This window comes from Zea mays, chromosome 9, assembly GCF_902167145.1.
Source record: "Zea mays cultivar B73 chromosome 9, Zm-B73-REFERENCE-NAM-5.0, whole genome shotgun sequence".
NCBI lineage: Eukaryota > Viridiplantae > Streptophyta > Magnoliopsida > Poales > Poaceae > Zea > Zea mays.
In genome coordinates, this window is record NC_050104.1 from 36,788,116 (window position 1) to 36,809,632 (window position 21,517).

Below are 21,517 nucleotides of genomic sequence, written 5' to 3' on the forward strand. Positions count from 1 at the left end.
TTGCATGTGATGAAAGGAAGGGCAAAAAGAAGGCTCCCACTCCAAGTTCCTCAAGTGAAGAAGAGGAAGAAGAAGAAAGTGATGATGATGAAGATAATCAACCATGCACATCATCCTCCGAGGACGAAGAAACAATCTGACGCGTCGGAAAGGTAATGAGGATGATCCGCAAGATTAATCTAATGGGTGTGCCCCTGCAGGTCGAGGATCTTCTCTTTAACATTGACAGGAAAAAGCAAAGGAAGAGAGGATGCTTCGCATGTGGGGAGAAGGGCCACTTCAGGGACAACTGTCCAAATATGGCCAACCCCAAAAAGGAGAGGAGCAAAGGCAAGGCGCTAACAAGTGTTAGAACTTGGGATGATTCTTCAAGTGAAGATGAACCTCCAAGGACGCGCAGCCACCGGTCCTCGTCACGATCATCACGGTCATCACACAAATGCCTTATGGCAAGAGGTAACAAAAGCATTCCATCCTCTAGTGATGAAAGTAGTAGTGATGATGAAGGTGAGGGAAAGCCCTCTCTAGATGAGCTTGTGGAAGCCGTAGAATTTTTCCAGGATGTTTGCACTAAGCAAAAAGCTCAACTTAAAACTTTGAAAAATAAGTTGGTTAGCTCTCAAAATGATTACAAAGGTTTGCTAGAAAAATTTGAAACTTTTGCAAACTTAAATAGTGAGCTATCAACTAAAATTGAGCTATTAGAATCTAGTGCTCCATCCACTGCTACCGATGATAGCCTTATTAAAAAGAATGAAAAACTTAAGGCTAAGTTAGCTAACTCCCAAGAAGCTATTGAAAATTTGCTAGAGAAAATGGAAATTCTTAGCATACACAACAATGAGCTAACTACTAAGCTAGAAAACATTGGTAGCACCCCAGCAGCATCTTTAGTTGAAATACCTGAAATAATTAAGAAAGATGCTTCTACTTCCTGCTTTGATTTAATTGATGATTCTAACCCCTGCAACCAAGTCGTTGTTGAGAATATTGTTGTAGAGACATGTACGGATGAGGTTGCAAAGGAAAATGAACAATTAAAGCAAGAGGTGGCTCGCCTTGGCAAGGCTTTGTATTACAAGAAAGGCAAAGCCAAACAAATCCAACCTCCACAGGATAACACCACTGCAGGAGTGAACAAGCCTATGGAGGGAGAAACTGTGATTTGTAGGCTATGCCACAAGGAAGGCCACAAGTCTTTCCAATGCAAGGCGATGACCGGGGATAAACAAAGACAAAAGCTCAAGCAAAAGCCATCAAGTAAAATCTCAAACACCTACATCAAAAAGGTGAACAAAAAGGATGCTACACCATATTTGATCAAGAAGAAAAAGAACGGAAAGGTGATAGCAATCAAGGCCAACAAGCAAGCCAACAAAGGAGAGGGGGCCAAACGCATCTGGGTGCCAAAGGAGATAATTTCAACCATGAAAAGCACCAAGAAGGTTTGGATCCCGAAAGGGAAGTGAGTGGACCAAAGGTCCACGGGAAATTTGGAGACTTGGCAAAATTGGGATGTATATCATGGGATACATCATATTGGATCAAGTTTATTGCCAAGTGGGTTAGTGAAAATTTCGGACCCAAATTTCCCACCCATGACTAAGGTAACTAGTTTTATTGTATTCTTCGTTTTTAGATATGCGTATCTATTTACCTTTTATCTAGTTTACCTTTCTTGCCTAGTATTGCATTTGTTATGTACTTTTGTTTAAAATCATGCATACTAGGTAAATCACATGGTAGGATTGCTTGCTTTCAATTCATATACTTAAGCAAACCTACATGGTTTAAAATGTTTATTTAAGCACGGCACATAGCTTTTATATCACTCCATAGTAAATGATGCAATAATTGAAAATTTTGATTTCTACAACTTGTATCATTTAACTTATGTGTGCCAATGTTAGGATTGTAGATAATTTGCCCCTCTTGATATCAAATCAAAGTGCATGTCTCCTACAAGTATTCAAAACTTGTATGCACACCTTTAGGGGGAGATTACTCTATAATCTAACACTTTGAGACTAACACCTTTTCAAGTCTATTTTATGTGATAGTCTCATTGTAAGAAAAATGAAGTCCCCGGAGAAAGACAACAATCTTCCACTGCAAAATCTCCAAGAACTCTCATGTCTCTCAAGCTCACCATTGACTTTCAATTGGTATCTTTTGAGACTACTTTCAGTATCATTTATATGTCTTCTCCAAAATTTGATTAGACTATAATTCATATCATATGCTTCCATGTTGCTAAAAATGCATAAGTGGTTAACTCATATCCTGTTACCTATGCATAAGGGAAGTTAGTCTTTTCAAATCATGTCTTGCACCTCTAATTTTAACATGCTTTTTCCTAAGTAGAGGATCTCTGTCAGGGGGAGTATTTCTTCATCTCTAAAAAGGGGGAGAAACTTCTTTCTAAAGATAACACTCATTTAGGGGGAGTAATCCTTTCAACTAATATCATTCATATGGTTTAATTTAAATATCCTTCTAGTGGTATCATTTGATAGATTTCTTGATGAGGGCAAGCTCTTATTTTCTTCCTACATGCTTTTAATGTCTTCCTTTTCGGTGGTTGATGCCAAAGGGGGAGAAGTTTAGGGACCAAAGCAATGGAAACTATATCAAACACCAAACACCACCAATTTAAAATTTTATATCTCCAAATGGTTTTTCAAGTGGTTTTGGTTATTTGGTCCAAAAATAGGAAGTAAGTGAATTATGGAGTTAGGGGGAGGCTTAAGTCCATAATATCACACTGTGGGGACAATCATGCATCTTAGAGTAGATTGCATATTTTAATTCAAATACTTGTATTATTTGCTTGCTTTGGTTGTGTTGTCATCAATCACCAAAAAGGGGGAGATTGTAAGGAAAATGGACCCCGGGCCATTTGGCTAATTGAGTTTTGGTGTTTGATGATTAACACAACCTGTGGACTAATATGTTTGCTAGTGTTTATGATTATAGTTCACAGGATGCAAAGAGAATTGGACCAAGGCAATGAGGATGCAACACCTCAAAAGAAGACATAAAAAGATACATAGGAGTCCAATACTCAAGAACAAAGAAGCCCGAAGAAATCAGCGAAGAAATCCAAGATGAGGGCTGTCAGCCAGCGCCTGGTGGCGCACCGGACATTGGTGTCCGGTGTGCATCGGACTGTCCGGTGTGGCACCAGACAGTCTGCGTAGAGAGGCCATAGACAGGCGCTCTCTGGCTGTAGCACCGGACTGTCCGGTGTGCCCCGGGCAGACGGCAACGGTCGGATCCAACGGTCGACTGCTATAGGCGCCAACGGTCGGCTGACGTGGCGTGCACCGGACACTGCACAGTAGATGTCCGGTGGTGCACCGGACTGTCCGGTGCACCCGACGACAGAAAGCTGCTGCTTTCTGTCCAACGGCGAGTTTGGGGTGTGGAGGCTATAAATACCACCCCAACCGGCCATTCTCAAGTGTGGGAGCCCAAGCAACATACCAAGACACATAGTGCATATTTCCAAGAGCTCAAACACCCAAGTGCTTAATAGAATCACTCGGTGATTAGCGTAGGTGCTTTGCGAAGTGCTTAGGTTAGTTAGACCGCTTTAGCGCTTGCTCTAGGTGAACCCTAGTTAGTTGAGTGAGTTTAGATAAACCTCACAACCCCTCGGCTCTTGCGTGAGTCGTTGTAATTGTACCGAGTGGGGCGAGAGTCTTGCGAGACCGTGACAACCGCGTTTGTGTCACGGCCGCCACCGTGTACCGGAGGGAACGAGGCCCGCGACGTTTCGGCCGGAAGCTCGATAGTGGAGACGGCGGGGAGCGTCCGAGAGGAGCCGGAAGCGGAGCACCACTTGCGCGTGGAGAAGGCTCGCAGCTCTCTACGGAGTTACTCGACCGTGGTGCTTGGCCCTCGCGTGGGCTTCCCTTTGCGTAGGGGCACCAACGAGGATTAGTCGGGACCTTGCGTGGTTCCGGATACCTCGGTAAAAATACCGGCGTCATCCACTATCGAGCTCTTTACATTCCGCATTTATATTAAGCATTTAAGTTTCAATCTTGTAGTCATACTTATTTAGTGTAGATTGAAACTTAGCCTTTGCGGTAGAGATAGCAACACTTAGACAAAACCTAGTTTGCACATTCTAGTTTTGATTATTGGCATAGGTTTTGCTCTAGGAATTTAATTGTGGCCTAGTTTAGTAAAAGTTTTAGAAGTCCTAATTCACCCCCCCCCTCTTAGGCGTCACCCGTTTCCTATAGTACTGGTGGACCAGAATGAAGAGGGAAATTGCCAAGTACATATCCGAGTGTGACACCTGCCAAAGGATCAAAGCCAGTCATTTGAAGGCAGCAGCCCCTTTGCAACCCCTTCCTATACCATCCTGGAAATGGGAGGACATTTGCATGGACTTTATCGTAGGATTGCCTACTACCTCCAGGCACCATGATTCAATTTGGGTTATTGTGGACAGATTGACTAAGACCGCTCATTTCTTGTCAGTACATACCACCCATAGGACGGAGAAGTATGCGGAAATCTACATTGACCAGATAGTACGTTTGCATGGGATACCTAGGACTATAGTGTCAGACAGAGGAGCACCATTTGTGGCACGATTTTGGGAACAATTGCAGGAATCACTTGGGACCCATGTCATACGAAGCTCAGCATACCATCCCCAAACAGATGGCCAGACAGAGAGGGTAAATCAGGTTCTGGAAGATATGTTAAGGGCATGTGCACTACACTACGGAAGGGATTGGGACAAGTGTCTTTCGTTGGCAGAGTTTTCTTACAACAACAGCTATCAGTCCAGTCTAAATATGGCACCTTTTGAAGCCTTGTATGGAAGAAGATGCAGGACCCCGCTGAATTGGTCTCAAGCAGGAGAGAGGGAAATATTTGGGCCAGATTTGGTACTTGAAGGAGAGGAAAAGGTCAGAGTCATTAAGAAAAACTTAGAAGCTGCTTAGGCCAGGCAAAAGAGCTATCATGATAAGAGGCGGAAACCTCTACAGTTTGAAGTGGGAGATCATGTTTATCTTAAGGTATCACCCACCAAGGGTGTCCAGAGATTTGGAATCAAGGGCAAGTTAGCTCCTCGCTACATTGGGCCCTACGAGATCAAGGAAACTTGTGGACCAGTAGCATATCAATTGAAGTTGCCCCCACACATGTCAGCTATTCATGATGTGTTCCATGTATCTCAGCTGCGGAAATGTGTCCGCTTACCTACTGAAGTGCTACTGGAACCAGACATTGAGATAGAGCCCGACCTGTCCTATCAAGAATACCCCGTCAAGGTGTTAGATCAGAAGGAGAGATCAACACGGGCAAGGTCAATCAGAATGTATAAAGTTCAGTGGAGTCACCATTCAGTAGAAGAAGCTACATGGGAGGCGGAGGATTTTCTACGCTCTCGCTTCCCCGACTTTCTGCCCAAAGGAGTCGGTACGTAACCCAAAACCCCACCCCCACCTGCTCTTTGAATACAATTATAAGAAAATCTTAGATAGCAAGGAAAGTCTAAGTTGTGGATTTAACTTTAAAAGGGCTTCCTTCTGAAGTTGCAAAGAGGATGACATTCGAAGAGCAGTTAACAAGAGAAACCTAGGTGAAAGAAAGAGTAGCACACCAACACACCTTCGAGCACCCCTCCAAGGGACTCTACCTGAAATCTCGAGGCGAGATTCCTTTAAGGGGGGAGGGCTGTAACACCCTAGGTGTTACTCAGGGTGTCCACCCAGGGCTACCCCATTTAACCTATTATCACATGTGGGTTAGTTGAGCAAAGTGCATCAAACTTGGAGTTCAAGGTCCTAAGCAAGTGCAACCCATCTTGGATATCATGCCTTAGCTTGTCATGCACATCTAAGGGGAGAATTTCCCAAAACCCTAAAGCAAACCCCTCTTGGGCAATAGGAACCCTAGATGTAAGTATGATCAAAAGGTCATGTAAACCTTATGATCATGGCTTAGGCCAAATATAAAAGTAGTAGTATACTTCATAACCTACAAATAATAGTAAGAAAGTAACCCCAAAAAGATTTCAGAAAATCCCCAAAAAGTTCACCAAAGGTTGAGCACAAGAGAAAATTTCAGGATTTGCCTAAGTCTAAAAACTAACCTTTGAACAAAGATCCCACATGTTCACCTTAATCCAAAATTCAAAACACTTCGACCCAATTGACAAAGTGGCGCCAAATTAACCCTAGAATGCCCTGGAAAGAGGTGACACCTACCCTAGGGCGTTTGACACGACTTGGCACCATTTTTGTCTCGGTTTGGACCTAGCTGACATAGCCAACTTCTCACCCCTCTATCTCCCTACCCCGACCATATCTTGACTTGGAACTCACAGCAAAAAGGTAGGATATGGAGCAGGGAAGAGACCGTACACAGTGACTTTACCAAGATACGCACGCTAAGGTGCTCAAATCTGCCGTTGAACCATGGCAGAAGCGAGCTCCCACGTGTTCGACGCGGGCTGACACTCGGGGGCACGCTCAGAGCACGCCCGCGCGCGAACCCCCGCGCGCCCGTGGCCGCCCGTGATCACGCCCACGCCACGGCTATAAAGCCCATCCCAGTGCTCGGCTGCCATCCCCATTGCCTCCTCCGTACCGCGCCTAACTCCCCCGAGCCAGCCCTTAGCTCCGGCGACCTCCCCGTGACCCGCCAGAGCCGCCCGAGAGCCACCACCGTGGCCAGCCCCTATCCCGTCCTCCTCCGTTCGATCCAAGCCTTCAGATAGCTTCCTTGTGAGGCCGTGGAGCTTATTCAAGCTTGAACCGAGGACCCGCATCACCGGAATAGCGAAACCGTGCTCGCCGGAGTTCATCACCCCGCCGACGCACGTGGACCGGGTAATTCACTGCGCCATTTTTCGATCCAATGCACAGATAGCCTCTACACCGCCCCGGGAAGCTCACCGTGCCGTTGGATTGGACTAGGTCGCCGTGGTTTGGCCGGCACACCCACCGCCGACGAGGACCCCCGCCTGCGCACGTCGACCGAGCGATTCCGGCCATCCCCGCCGTCGAGACGTACATCGCTGTGACCGCCAGAGCCTCCCCGAGCTAACCCTACCCCTCGCCTGACCTATCTCGCCGCCGGTAAGCCACGCCACCCCTTTCTTCTCTGTGGTTACTGTTTACACTTGGGAAGGACCGCGGGGGAGAGGAAGAGAAAGTCAGGGGGTTTTGCGCATTGTCAGTCGCACAGAGGAATAGTGGCGCAAGGGTAGAACTGCGGAGATTAATTCGGAAAGACCCTGGGGACCTCGGTGTAAACTGCTTTTTCAGAAAACCTTATTAAACCTGACTTTAAATTTGAATAGAAACTTTGAAAATCCATAACTTCTGTTTAGTTCATCCAAATTTGGTCAAACCAATTTTGTGAGACTCTAAATAATATAACCTACTTAAGAAAAATATAAAACCCCCTATGTACTACAGAAAACTTTAGGGTTCTAAATTAATTATTGTTTTGGCCAAAAGCTAAATAATGGGGATAAAAATAGTTGCACTATTTGACTAGGGTTAGAAAAATTTGGAGGAGTTTCTATCCACTTACTGACCTGTTTAAAAATGTTAAACCTCTCTGTCCACCCCATTAAATTAGTTTTTGCCATTTATTTTACAATATGTTTAAGATTAAGGAAAATAGAAAAGATGATTTAAATAATGAACCAGAGGGCACCCCTATTTTTGTTAGGGTACTTATTCCATGTAGTTTACTAGAAAAATCTATCATACCCTGGTGTAATATAAAATAAGTAGGATCCCTTTTATTTTAAGAAAACAAGGAAAGCTTAGAAAAACCCTACAAAAATAACCCTAAGGTGAAAACACCTCAAACCTTGGGATGACAAATGGTTGGTTATTATGAACATGGGAAAAATACAAAATCTGTTGTTTGATATTTTTCAAATGACAAGTTAGTTATAAGCACCTTTTTGGCATAAAAATTTAGAAAATCACAACTAAATAACCACCAATTAACTTTTTGTGATTTTTGGCACAGACGTTTATTGTTACTGTTAGATGCCAACAAAAATAACCCTTAGGGCAGAACCTACTCCTAGTTAAGAGTTGTAGTACAAAGTGGCCCATTTTACACAACTCTTGTTATTTTTGTCTAAAGCATAGCCTTCATATTTTAAGACTCAGGTTCTTACAACAGGCTAGAATAGCAAATGGCAACCCACTGTAATTTTTACAGAATTTTTGGAAAATGTTAAACCATTATCGTAGTTCAAACCTACACTAGAAACCATAAGTAGAAAATGAAGAAAGGGAAAAGTGAATAACAGGAAATTGGTGTCATCCTAAAAACTCTTTATAACTTGTCCACTGAAGTATATAAAGGCAATACCAATTCCCTATACTTATCCTCAATAAAAACTTAAACCTAGAAGTGATAAACATAACCCACTAAAAGCCCCGCATGACCAAGGAACCCTAAGTTACTCCTTAACTCAGTTTTCTTCTTTAGCATAATGTTATTAAATCCTGCATAATCATGACATACATGTTCATTACATTCGATAGACTGTAACCTTGCTAACGGAGAGTACGTCCTCGTGCCGGAGCAAGGAGCTGCTCAGGAGGTAGCCCCGGATCCAGCACCCGAGTCTGCACCAGAGGATCTGCCTGCCACAGCTTTGGAAGGCAAGCCCCGGTTTATGCATAACCTGTTTATTATGCTATTTTACTGCACTTAATGATTGTAGGATTGAATGTGCACTTAGGTGTAGGAGTTGTTTGAAACCCTAGTTGCATGATCTCAGGAATCCCATTGAGATGAATATTAGTATGCTAAGCCGAGTAGCTGCTTTATTAATTAGGGATTTCGGTAGAAGTCGAGTGATTTTTCTAGCACTCGCGCGAGGTCAGGAACTGATTGTGCCCACTTTCATATCATAAAGATGTTGGTTGGTGGACAACAATCCATGGGGATTGGTGGCCCACAGGATGAAAATTTGAATAAGGATTAAGGTGTGGCACCGTGAGTCAAGCGTTTGAACGTACTAAGCACATGCCGAGAAATATGGTAAATCGGTAAGCCTAGTACCTGATTGAACCTGCCAGCGGACATATCCCCTCACGCGACCTGAGACGTGGTCTCCCATTCCGGTTATGGTGGGTACAAGTGCGGTCACTGCACGACGGCAGTCGGGGTCAGTGAGGCATTGTACGCCAAGGCGGTGAGCCCTGATCTGCTGCCAGGGAATCGACGGGGACGGTTGATGTGTGTGGGGACGGAGTGCCTTGCCATGTCGTGTGTTTAGGTTTACCTTTCAAGGTTTAAAAACTCGATTCGAATCGTCTGCTTCTCGCAGCTAATGAGACTGCTTGATCCATGCTGCTACATTGAGTAACAAGTGGAAATGTGATGAGTTGATACAAAATGTTGATTGCTAAAAATGTTTGCTACTATGTATGAGTAGATAGTACATATTTAGCCATAAGAGAGTCACACTTAAATTTGACAAAATTAAAACTTGATTTAGAAACTCAGCTAGTGCTTTTGGCAACCAAACCCTATAGCCAAACAACTGCATGTCTAGAGGTAGAGGAGTAGACTCCTCACACCGGGTAAGTCTAGCTGAGTATTAGTATACTCAGCCTTGCTTGTGGCATAATTTTACAGGTTCTTTGGAGGACATGGTTTCTGAAGTGACTTGGCCGTCCATCTTGCCACCGGGTTGGACTGTCGAGTGGGACCCCGCCTCGGCTAAGGAGGAGCATGAGGAGTGATGGGACAGGCTTTCCCATCTCTCTGTTTATTTACCGTTAGTTTAATTCCGCTGCACTTCGAACAATGATGACTACTTTCTCAAAACTCCGATGGTGATGTAATAATTTAATACTCCGTAATTTATGGTTTTATGCTTTATTGTATTTGCTCTGTGACTCACCATCGAGTGAGATTGTGGTACTTGATCCTGTCAGTGGCCGAGTCGGACTAGATCCGAGGGATTGACGGGTTATTCCCATTTAAGTGTGGTGTAGCCTCCAAGGCAGGGCTTAGGCACTTAAGTTGGAATAATTCGGGCAGTTCCGCCATTTTGTATCCATTGAGCAAAGATGGGTAATTATATGGCGGTATCCGAAAACATATCTTGGGGACGGCCTAAAGCACTCATGGTATCATTATGAATGTACAAGCCAAAACTGTGAAACCCCAGAAATATACATACCCAGTTAAGGTGGGATATGATTGCATCGCGGTGTCTAAGGACGCGATCTAATAGATCGTTGTATCGAGTAGTTGGATCATAGTCTCTTACCATAAAAATGGTTGCATGTGCAGCAGCAACAACTATTAGAAATCCGCCAATCCACATGTGGTGTGTGAACAAGGAAAGTTGTGTATTGTAGTCAGTAGCTAGGTATGGATAGGGGGGCATAGAGTACATATGATGAGCTACAACAATAGTTGTAGAGCCTAGCATAGCTAGGTTAAGAGATAATTGAGCATGCCATGACGTTGTTAGGATTTCATAGAGACCTTTATGGCCTTGTCCTGTAAATGGGCCCTTATGAGCCTCCAAAATACTTTAAGTCCATGACCAATACCCCAATTGGTCCTATACATATGACCAGCGATCAAGAAAAGAATAGCAATAGCTAAATGATGGTGTGCAATATCTCTCAACCATAGACCACCGGTTATTGGATCTAGTCCTCCGTGAAAACTAATAAATTTCGCATATTTGGACCAATTCAAGGTGAAAAAAGGGGTTGCTCCTTCGGCAAAACTAGGATAAAGTTTAGCCTAAAGGTCGCGATTCAAGATAAATTCATGAGGAAGTGGTATCTCTTTAGGATCAACCCCAGCGTCGAGAAATTGGTTAATCGGTAAAGATACATGGATTTGGTGTCCCGGCCAAGAAAGAGACCCAAGTCCTAATGATCCCGCTAAGTGGTGATTCAACATGGATTCTACATCTTGGAACCAGGCCAATTTGGGAGCGGCTTTGTGATAATGGAATCAACCGGCAAAAAGCATTAACGATGCAAAAATCAATGCACCAATTGCGATACAATAGAGTTGTAATTCACTAGTTATTCCGGATGCTCGCCAAATCTGAAAAAACCAGAGGTTATTTGGATTCCTCGGAAACCCCCGCCTGCATCACCATTCAAAATTTCTTGTCCTACTATTGGCCAAACTACCTGAGCACTGGGTCCAATGTGAGTAGGATCGCTTAGTCATGCTTCATAATTGGAAAAATGGGCATCGTGGAAGTACATGCCACTCAACTAAAGAAAGATAATGGAGAGTTGGCTGAAATGAGCACTAAAGACTTTTTGGGAGATCTCCTCCAAATCACCGGTATGACTATCGAAATCGTGAGCATCAGCATGTAGGTTCCAGATCCAAGTGGTAGTATCGAGGCCCTTAGCTATTGTTCTTGAGAAATGCCCGGGTCTGGCCCATTCCTCAAAAGATGTTTTTATAGGATCCCTATCCACAACAATTTTAACTTCTAGTTCCGACGAACGAATAATCATTAAGTCCTCCTCTTTCCGGACAAGACATACAAAGAGACCCGCCAACTGTCTTTTATTGAATCTTTTAAAGATAGATATTATGATTAGTCCTATTCTTTACTATCTACCGTCCTTCTATTTTTTTTAGTTATTCACTGGAGCAATTATATATTCAAGTCAATCCGAGGCAAGTGTTCGGATCTATTATGACATAAGGATTAGGTGCCTAATGGACATTGGTTATTCTCGAAAATTATTTCCCGACATAACAAAAAAAATCTTTTTTACGTTTTAATTTAAGAAGCTGGTGTATTTTTTTCTGAGGGTATAAGCCCCTATCTACATCTACTTTCCTTGAGTGAGCATAATATAGATTTTTTTTATTCGATTCAAAATTCCAAGATAACTCATTAGAATTATTAATACGACCGTCCTGATATATTAGGTAGGAATATTTAGATTGCCGATTTTTATGTACTTTATTACTTCTGTTCCAGAGCCTATCCCTATTGTTTATCCTTATGAAATATGATATAAAATTGAAGGTAGAAGAAAGGGATATAATGAAATTCTTGATTTGATTTTCAACCAAACCACCCTTTTATGAAAATGGAGAGTGGTCTTATTCAAATTCAAAGCGCTTCGTAATCTTTAACCAGTTCTGTGCTTCAATATAATTTCCTGGAGTAAGCGCTATAGCTTGTTTCCAATACTCAGCAGCTTGATCAAACCAAGCTTCCACAATTTCCGAATCGCCCTGTAGAATGGCCTGTTCTCCTCGGTTGGAATAGGCAGTTCCTTTCCCTAGAATCGTACTTGAGAGTTTCCTACCTCATACGGCTTAGAAATTGCTATCTTAATTCCCCCTATCTTAACTGAATTCGATTTCTCAAAAATCAATCCAATTTCTTCTAGGGTTAAGCAGAAGAAGTTAATTACCTAAGTTTCAAACCCTAATTTTGATCAATAATCAGTTTGATCTTTTCTCCCACCTTCAGAAGAATGAAGCATAGATCTAGAAGAAGCTCAACAGGCACTTGAAATAGCCGAAGCTAACTTGAGTAAAGCTGAAGGTATGAAAGAATTGGTTGAAGCGAAGCTAGCTCTCAGACGAGCTAGGATACGAGTCGAGGCTGTCAATTGGATTCCCCCATCCAATTGAAGACAATCCAAAGATTTCGTTGATACAAAGAAAAAGGAAAGAAGGGTAGAAAAAGTTATTAGGTAGCGAAGCGAAGTAAGTCCAATGCTATCTAGTAATTTTTCTACCTACCTACCTACTATTGGATTTGAACCAATGACTTCCGCCGTATGAAAGCAATACTCTAACCACTGAGTTAAGTAGGTAATTTATCACCACAAAAGAAGCTCCATTACTTCGATCGATTATAGATTGAATCCTTTTTATAAGCAATACCGCTCCGTTATTGGTATGTTTATGTTATATAGTAAACGGATCAAAGGGATATCCTCTGGCATTAGAGAATATTCATCTTGACAAGAAATTATCTAAATGTTAAGATATCTTTGACAAGGGCTATAGCTCAGTTTGGTAGAGCAACTCATTTACACGTGTGCCAATGCTTTTCAAGGGAACTTATTATGCAATGAACATAATTGACCTTGTTGCAAAATCAATGTCTTACTTCATGGATTCGAAAGAATAGAAGAACAGTAGCCTGACAATGACAAACAGCTGGTTCAGTCCGATTCAGGTGCCAATTAAGGTGCTTACTCAAATAGAATTCCAATTGATTTGCTAGTTGATAAGGTTAATATCGAGCCCACTCAAAGCTAGGCGTAATGAGGATAAGGGCCTCCAAAAAACTTCTTTTTGTTCTATGAAATTTAAGTTGTATGAAGTCTCATAGTAAACTCTTGTAGCGGAATGATAGAGACTCCATTTCACTTAGGTTGATTTAATTTAGGCCGAAGGCAGACCTAAGTCAAGGTAATCCTCCTTTGAAACACTTGGGACACCCCCGATGTCTATGGCCTACCGAAATGGTGCCAGACCCCCTAAAACCCGAAGTTGCCTCGTCTTAGGTGACTACTCCGCCGCGGGTATGAGTGGCACTACACAAAGTGGTCGGAGCCGATGACCACCCCCAAGCATCCGGTCTCAGCCGCCCATCCTTGATTCAATGACCGAAATCCTCGGTTACCCTTTCGCGTCAGCCCGTTAGACCAGGACCCTCAATTCCCCATCCAACGGCCCACACCCGCACCAGTGCGCACACCTCTGCGCCTGGGCCCCGCCTGTCAGCCATCCAAGCCCCGCGTCGTGCCCTCGACCGAGCCAAGAATCCTAGTCATCTAAGCCCCATCTCCCTTTCTTCCCTATGCCCGGCGTGGCCGTGGTGTTCGCCCTCGACGCGGTTGTGCCTGCCCTTGGCGTGGTGGTGTCTGCCCTCAGCGCGATTGTGCCCACCCTCAGTGTGGTTGTGCCACCCTTGGTGCGGTTGGGCCCACCCTCGGCGTGGCGGTGTCCGCCCTCAGCACGGTTGTGCCTATCCCAGCGTGGCTAGCCCTCGCGCCCTAGAGTGACCGAGTCCCCTAGCTTGATCTCGCTGACGCGCCTGTAACCTAGGTCTAATGAAAATTCTTTGCTAGCCCCTTATAACTAAGGTTAATAGTGAACCTGGCCCCTAGAAATTGAAAACCATATAACCTATCCCCTGATAACTAAGGTTAATTTGGGTGGTTCAAAATGCATAATTCTCATAGCATTTTCGTATTCATGTTAGCATCAAGTTCATCTGTTGTTTTGATGTTTTAATAAATAGTTAATTCTTAGACAGAATAAAGTAAGTTGAGTCTAAGTTAAAATGATTTAAGAATAGTGAATCATAGCAAAGGTTCTAGGTTTTGGAACCATAACGCACCTGAATGATTTATGTCATCGACAAACTAATTTTATATAATAATGTTGAGATACAAACTTAGTTAATGAACATAGGAAACCCCTTAGCTACTGTAATTCTATTGAACATGTGATTACTCCATTGCATATGTTTGGTGTATTGTTCATTTGCTATTCCCCAAGTGTATTGAATGAATGATCGTTTCAAGTAGACAATGAGCAATCTGTGTTTCCCGAGGGAGTTGCAGGAGAAGTCCCTAAGCAACAGCTTGGTGAATGCAAGTGTCCTCTGACCTATTATGTCCTATTTACTTTATAATTCACTCTCCTGCATGCCATGATCAACCTAAGGATTGACTAGTTTTCTATTTATCATGTCCTTGAATTACCTTTTCGGTTGAGCTATTATGATCAATATCATGCTAGTGCTTTACTTTAATCAATGAACATGATGAGAATTACTTTATGATACGATGATTTGTTCTAGATATGATGATGAACTTGTTACACTAAAGGGGGCTCGGGTCGTTTCCTAAGTACCTCTCCGTAAGAACCTATTCGTCGAGAGACTACCTGGATAATAGTGCAACCATGAGGATGAAATGAGGCACCCTTAGCTAATTAATTAGAGGGGCTAGAGGTGTAGGTGCTTCACCATCATGCCATCAATGGGGTCCAGGCACATTGTTTGCTCTATCGAGTCTGGGTGTCGAGGTTCTTTCATTTTGCTTTTGTTAGTCACCCATCCGGCGGAGAGAGGTACTATGTTTATTGAACTGGAGAAACCTAACGGGCAGCTATGACCTCTAGGGAATCTTTGTAAAGGCTACATAGTGAAACCCTACCATTTCACCTTGGAAGTGATCAATGGAGAGTAGCGCTCCTTGGGCAGAAAGGGGATCATGGCTCATGGGAAATGTGTGCGACCTCTGTAGAGGGTTAGAAACTGGTATATCAGTCATACTCATGGTTAAGCGCACCCTTGGGATCCACTTTAATTAGAGATACACTGGATAACTTTATGATAATGGTTTAATATTGATGGTTATTGTTGGGGGCCTTCCTATTCCGAAGGTCCTCAAAAACGTGACTAATATGTTTTCAGTGTAACATAGACTACTATAGGAGGCTTTGGCTTTGAGATGAAGGTATGCGTGATATGGAAATACAACCCGAAGGCAGGATGAACGAACGCCGAAGCTGTGGCTGAAGGAGCTTCGGCTTAGTACAATGATGAAGGTGGAAGATGAAACCGACCTAAAGGGGGAAAGACTACTTAGTCCTTGATAGCTTGCCTTATGATTAACAGTAAATGTCAGGGACATGAATGTAATTTTGTCCGGGCTGCGTCCCGTGCCTATAAATAGATGAACAGTAACACCGTACTGTTCACGCTGAATTGTAATCACTCTCGCGTCACTCTCACATTTTTACCTTCTGGCAAGCCGAAGGTATTGATGTAATATAAATATCATTGATGTTTATCCATGTTTATAAAATCAGAATATAAATAATCTAATGATTTGTAATGATTATTCATATTCTGTTGTGTTTCATGTGTCTTTATTTATATTCATTCACTAAAATGATGAAGGTATGCCCTTCATAACCTTCTTCTAAAGGTCATTATATCCCAAAGGAGATAATGCTTCAAAGGACGAAGGTCTCTAACCATTAACGATTGTGTTGCTTTGTTCTTGATGTATAGCATTCGAGAACAAGGACCAACATTGGCGCCCACCTCCAGTGAACTCATTCGACCACCTTCGGCAAGCATCGACTTTCGCAATGCCACCGAAGAAGACAACAGTGCCAGGGGCTGCCTTGCAGCCACTGGACACTAATCAGGAGACGCTGCGAGAAGCTAGGAGCCAGAAGAGGAAGGCTACTAGACCAACACCTCAGGAGGAGGAACTGGATCAAGAGATCAGGGAATTGGAAGCTATCCACCAACAGGTGCAAAGGAAGAGGGAAAAGATGCTTCGACTCACCGACCTTCAGAAGAAGATCGATGAAGCTACTGAAGAAATGCGTCACCTCACTCAGGATGACCAAGACCGAAGGCCCCAACACAGGGAGCTTCGCCAAGAAAGTCTATTCAATGATGATGAATGGTACGGTGACTTTCATTAGGGCAATTTTGCTTTTGACGATGCTTCTCCCTTGGCAGCAGAATTGCAGGCTACCCCGTGGCCACCATCATACAAGCCGCCTCAGCTCCCCATGTATGACGAACACTCAGACCCGAAACAATTCCTGATGAGCTATGAAGCAACCATATCCTCATATGGGGGCAATACCGCAGTCATGGCGAAATCCTTCGTCATGGCAGTCAAAAGCGTAGCTCAAACTTGGTACTCCTCTCTTCGACCAAGGACAATTATGTCATGGCAGAAGCTAAAGGATATGTTAGTAACCAGCTTTCAGGGTTTTCAAACAAAGTCGATCACTGCCCAGGCTCTCTTTCAGTGTACGCATGACCAGGAGGAATATTTGCAGGCGTATGTCCAAAGGTTCTTGCGGCTGAGAGCTCAAGCACCTACAATGCCCAATGAAATCGTCATTGAGGCCATGATCAAAGGGCTTCGGCCAAGACCCACGGCGCAATACTTTGCAAGGAAGCCACCACAAACTTTGGAGAAGCTTCTCCAGAAAATGGATGAATACATCAGAGCTAATAATGATTTTTGGCAAAGAAGGGAAGAAGCCTACAGATACTCTGAAATGGCCAGGGGCTTCGGAGGGAGATTCCACCCTAGGCATGTCATGTCAATCCATAATGCCAGCTCAAGTGATGATAGGGGAAACCAAACCCAAAGGCAGCAGCACAGCTCCTAATCATTAGGGACACAACAAAGTTCCTTCAGGCCACCAGCTCTAAGAGGCAGAGGGGGCAGAAACTTCGGAGGAAGATATGGAGGTCAGCCCAGGAAAATCTTTTGTTTGTTCTGCGGCGAAGACAAAGGGCATACCACAAGAACGTGCGAGGTTACGATTCAAAAGCAGAAAGAGATTGCCGAAGCTGAAGCATGGCAGAATCAGCCGAAGCAGGTTCTACATACTGCTTCATGCTACTCTCCATACGTCCCAGAGTATGTAGGTAATCAACAGCCTACGGCCTCTATCGCTTCGGCAAGCCATTCTCAAGCTTCCTAGGCCCAGTTGCCACCACCACCACCGCTAGCACCTACTCTGGTTTGCAGTCAGCAGCCAGAAGGACATCACCACGCACAGCAACAACGCGATTTTCGGGAGGAGTCCGAAGCTCGTACAGTCAACAGCACTGTGCCTGAGTCCAAGCACATTTACTAAAGAATATCCTAACCTGGTGTATCTTCGTTTTGTCTGTCATTTTATTTTCTTGCATGAAAAACAGTTCACGGAGGTTTAACCTCCAATTTGATGTAATAATATTGTGGCCACACCATCGAGTGTAGAATGCAACCACTCAACAATGCTTCCGAAGCTACAAAAGTCGTTCCTAACGGAGCGCAAAGTAAGTTCCAAAGCTTAAAAGTCGTTCCTAAGGGAATGCAGAGCCAATATGCCACCAAAATAAAAGGTGAAGAAGCTTCCTAAGGGAATGCAGAGCTTAAATACCACCGAAATAGAAGGTGAAGAAGCTCAAAAGTCGTTCCTATGGGGATGCAGAGCTTAAATGTCACCGAAATAGAAGGTGAAGAGACTCAAAGGACGTTCCTAAGGGGATGCAGAGTCTAGGTGTGTTTTCGTGTGGGTATGGGTCTTGGCATAAACATCATGCTGCATCATATCATCGCATCATTTCGCATAGCATTACATCATACATCATGTCGCATCAGCAGAAAGATTGTGGAGAAGGAAAGTTGCTTCTTTCAAAATATGTGATGAATGGAACAATGTGCTGGAGCACAAAGTGTACCATCGGCAATTACAATTTTACATGCCAAGAAAATCTTCGTCGACAACAATATTATACAACAACTGTGCTATAGAAGGGCTCTTTCTTTACGAAGCATGAAAAGAAGGGAAGGTGTTTTTTCATCGAAGGCTCAAAATGGTATGTACGCAAATTTCATGCATCGCAAAGAAATATGTTACATTAATATACACATAGATATACAATGTTTAACTCATGTACGAATATTACATTTCCCAAATACTACATCTCTTAAGTACACAAGAATTTAGTCTTCTTTTAAAATCTTCTCGGCAACTTCATTCAGTAGTTTGTTGATAGCTTCATCAACGGCTTCTTCGGCAATCTTTATTGTTTCTAATGCTGCTTTCATGGCTGGATCGGCCTCGGGGTCATAAGGCTCAGGTGGCGGTGAAAGTTCAGCTATAGAAAAGAACTTGTTAATCTGAAGCCAAAAATAAGCACCGAAGCTCAAATTTAGTAATAATAACTATACGTCTTGCGCACTTAGCAGCCTCTTCGGCTCGCTTAGCTTCTTCTCGGGCGTCATGAGATTCTTTTTCATTTTTATTTATAGCCTCGTCGGCTATCTCGCAGCCGCCCTTCATCCAAACATCGGAATAGAATTTTTCGCCTATCAAAGTAACTTCGCCCGAAGGCTCTTTAGCGTTGTCTATGGAGAAGACGGTTTCTGCCTGGGCTGCAGCTTTAACGTGTTCACAGCCATTTTTCTCTAGAATCGCTGCAACCCCTCGAGCACCGGTGAAGGCGCAGAAATCCCCACGGTCACTAAGTATTTCGTCAAAAGCTTTAGCTTCTTCGCCGATCCATTCAATGATTCCTTTGGGATCGCCTCTAATGAATTTTTGCTCCGATGAGTATGCACCCACCTTTGCAAAACTATCTTTCAATTTTTAGCACAATCCAAGGATTTCTCATAACATCTCTCCTTCGATTCACGAAGCTCATCCACATTCTTTTGCAATCTTGAACTAGTCCATTCGCTTATTTCTTGTTTCGCTTTCGCCACCTCAATATCCTCATTCTTTTCGGCAAGCTTTTTCTTTAGGTTTTCAACTTCGGCTTTATGAGCTTCGGATTGTGCATTAAGTTTTGCTTTGCTGCTCTTCAACCTGTCCACTAAGGAAAGCAGAATTTTATCTTTTTTTCAAGGGCTTCATTCCTCAGTCTAATGACCTCTGACCGAAGGTTCCCAAGGGCTATTTGGCAGCTTTCGTCTTTAGCATTCTTTTGTGCCCTTAAAGCATTGCTCAAGATTAAGCCCTACAAAAAAGGGGGAATCGGCACAATAATAAAAGATACAAAAATATTCTATTTAAAAGTCAAAACATATTTACCTTTAGACTGTTATAAGCGAGGCTGTCTGCAAGGTCATCCTTCAACATTGCAGATAGGCCAAGCTCAAGCTTCAGAAACCCTATGTTCCTTGCCATTTCCTGGCAAAGAGATATCTCTTTGTTGTCCGGAAGGCAGTACAGAAAGTCATTTTCACCAGTGCCATTATACACCAAGGATCCTTTTGGGTACTTCAAATCCCTAGCATATTGCTTGGCTTCGGCAATCTGCTCTTTCGACAACTGTTTCCCCGAAGCATGTCGTATGATAAAATCTAGCTCTTCAGTAGGCGCTTCGGGGGTAGGAGATTTAATCTTCTCGGGTGCGCTTTCTTTTTCCAAAATCAAAGTAGTTCCTGAAGGTTTTGCTTCAGTATAAGTTGGCGGTCTGGCTTTGGCAATATTCGGTGATATCCTAGCTTCGTCAGATTTCTTTGGAATGTCGCCTTCTTTATCAAGCTTTGAAGTAGGAGTTTGTACTTTTGTCGATTCTATAACAGCGTCTAGCACGCTGGCCATTCTCCTCCTCTTGGGAGTTATTGCAGGAATTTTGGACACCTTCGGCAACTCCGGCTCTGGTGCTAGGCTCAGGGTTTTTGGATGCCCTGCCGACTCCTTTAGTTCTGGATCTTCGACCGGTTTTTCCTTAGCTTCGACAGGATGCTTTGGCACATCGACCGTCTCGGCGTTCTCCTGTCTCATTGCTTTTCGCACTTCAGCCGATTCTCCCTTGGCACCAGCAGGAACGGGGTATTCCGGCTCGGCGGCGGAAGAAGTCCCCTCGGCAAGCTTTGGCACCCTGGCCGTTTCAATGTATCTGGGCCGGTGTGTCAAAACTTTAATCTTTTTACCCTTCAGCGTAGCAGAGATGGCCGAAGCAGCAGCTTTTCTTTTCTTTCCCTGCTTTCGCGAGGGATAACAATAGTTTGGGTATACGAAGCCAATTACATCAAAAACTTTGTTTAATCATCTCTTGCCTCATCCTTCGAAGGCTAATGTCATGGCATCATCTTCGGCTCTTGTGTAGGCCCCTAGCAATTCATCACTAGTTGCCTCAACACAATTCAGCCAGTCATCGTTCGGCTCATCAAATTGATCTCTGTATCTGAAGGTGTATTTCAGATAAACCAAGCCGCCTTGACTGGACCTGATAGAAGACGTGGCCCAATCTTTCATGAGATAAGATAACTTGATTGAGTGGAGATCTCGACGTTGATGATCCAAGGCTCCGAGCAAACGGTTCCTCGCAATCACTACACCACGGCTCCATTGGTTATCACCCGTGACACACGAATGACCTCGCCACGAAGGCTTATCCCTGCAAGCGCAATCAAGAACACAAGCAAGAACAGGAAAGAAACGAAACCAAAATTGTATTGATTACGGGATGGGGTCTCACAAGCCGATGACAGCGACACTGTTCGATGACAGAATTGATCTAAGCAAAACCCAAAACCTAATGTGGCGGCGGCTACTGAATAAATAGAGTATTAGGGCGTGCGTGACCCCTGGACTTGCCCCTAATGGGCTTTGACGCGATACATGGCCCAACGGCCCAACAGACGGTGTCACAGCACCAAAACAGAATCTGAACACTGAATTGTTTCGATGATTCCCGTTGACTCCAGATGAATTTTAAGGTGGAACCAGTTGAGTTGGTTAGATAATCTCCTTATCGTTCCAACCATATCAAGCCCGTCACAATTAGAGTCCGGATGCATCCTAGGCGTCCATTTTAGTGCAGACTGGTCCTTGAACCCGAGATGGAATCGCAGCCGAGTCCGACTAGATCTCCTTCCAGTTGTGGCCGTCCTTGCTGCTCCTCCTCAACACCTTGGCCTTTCCCAAGTCCTTGCTGGTCCTCTCTGGAGATTTAGCTATCGTACACGAGATCGTGTTATCGGTC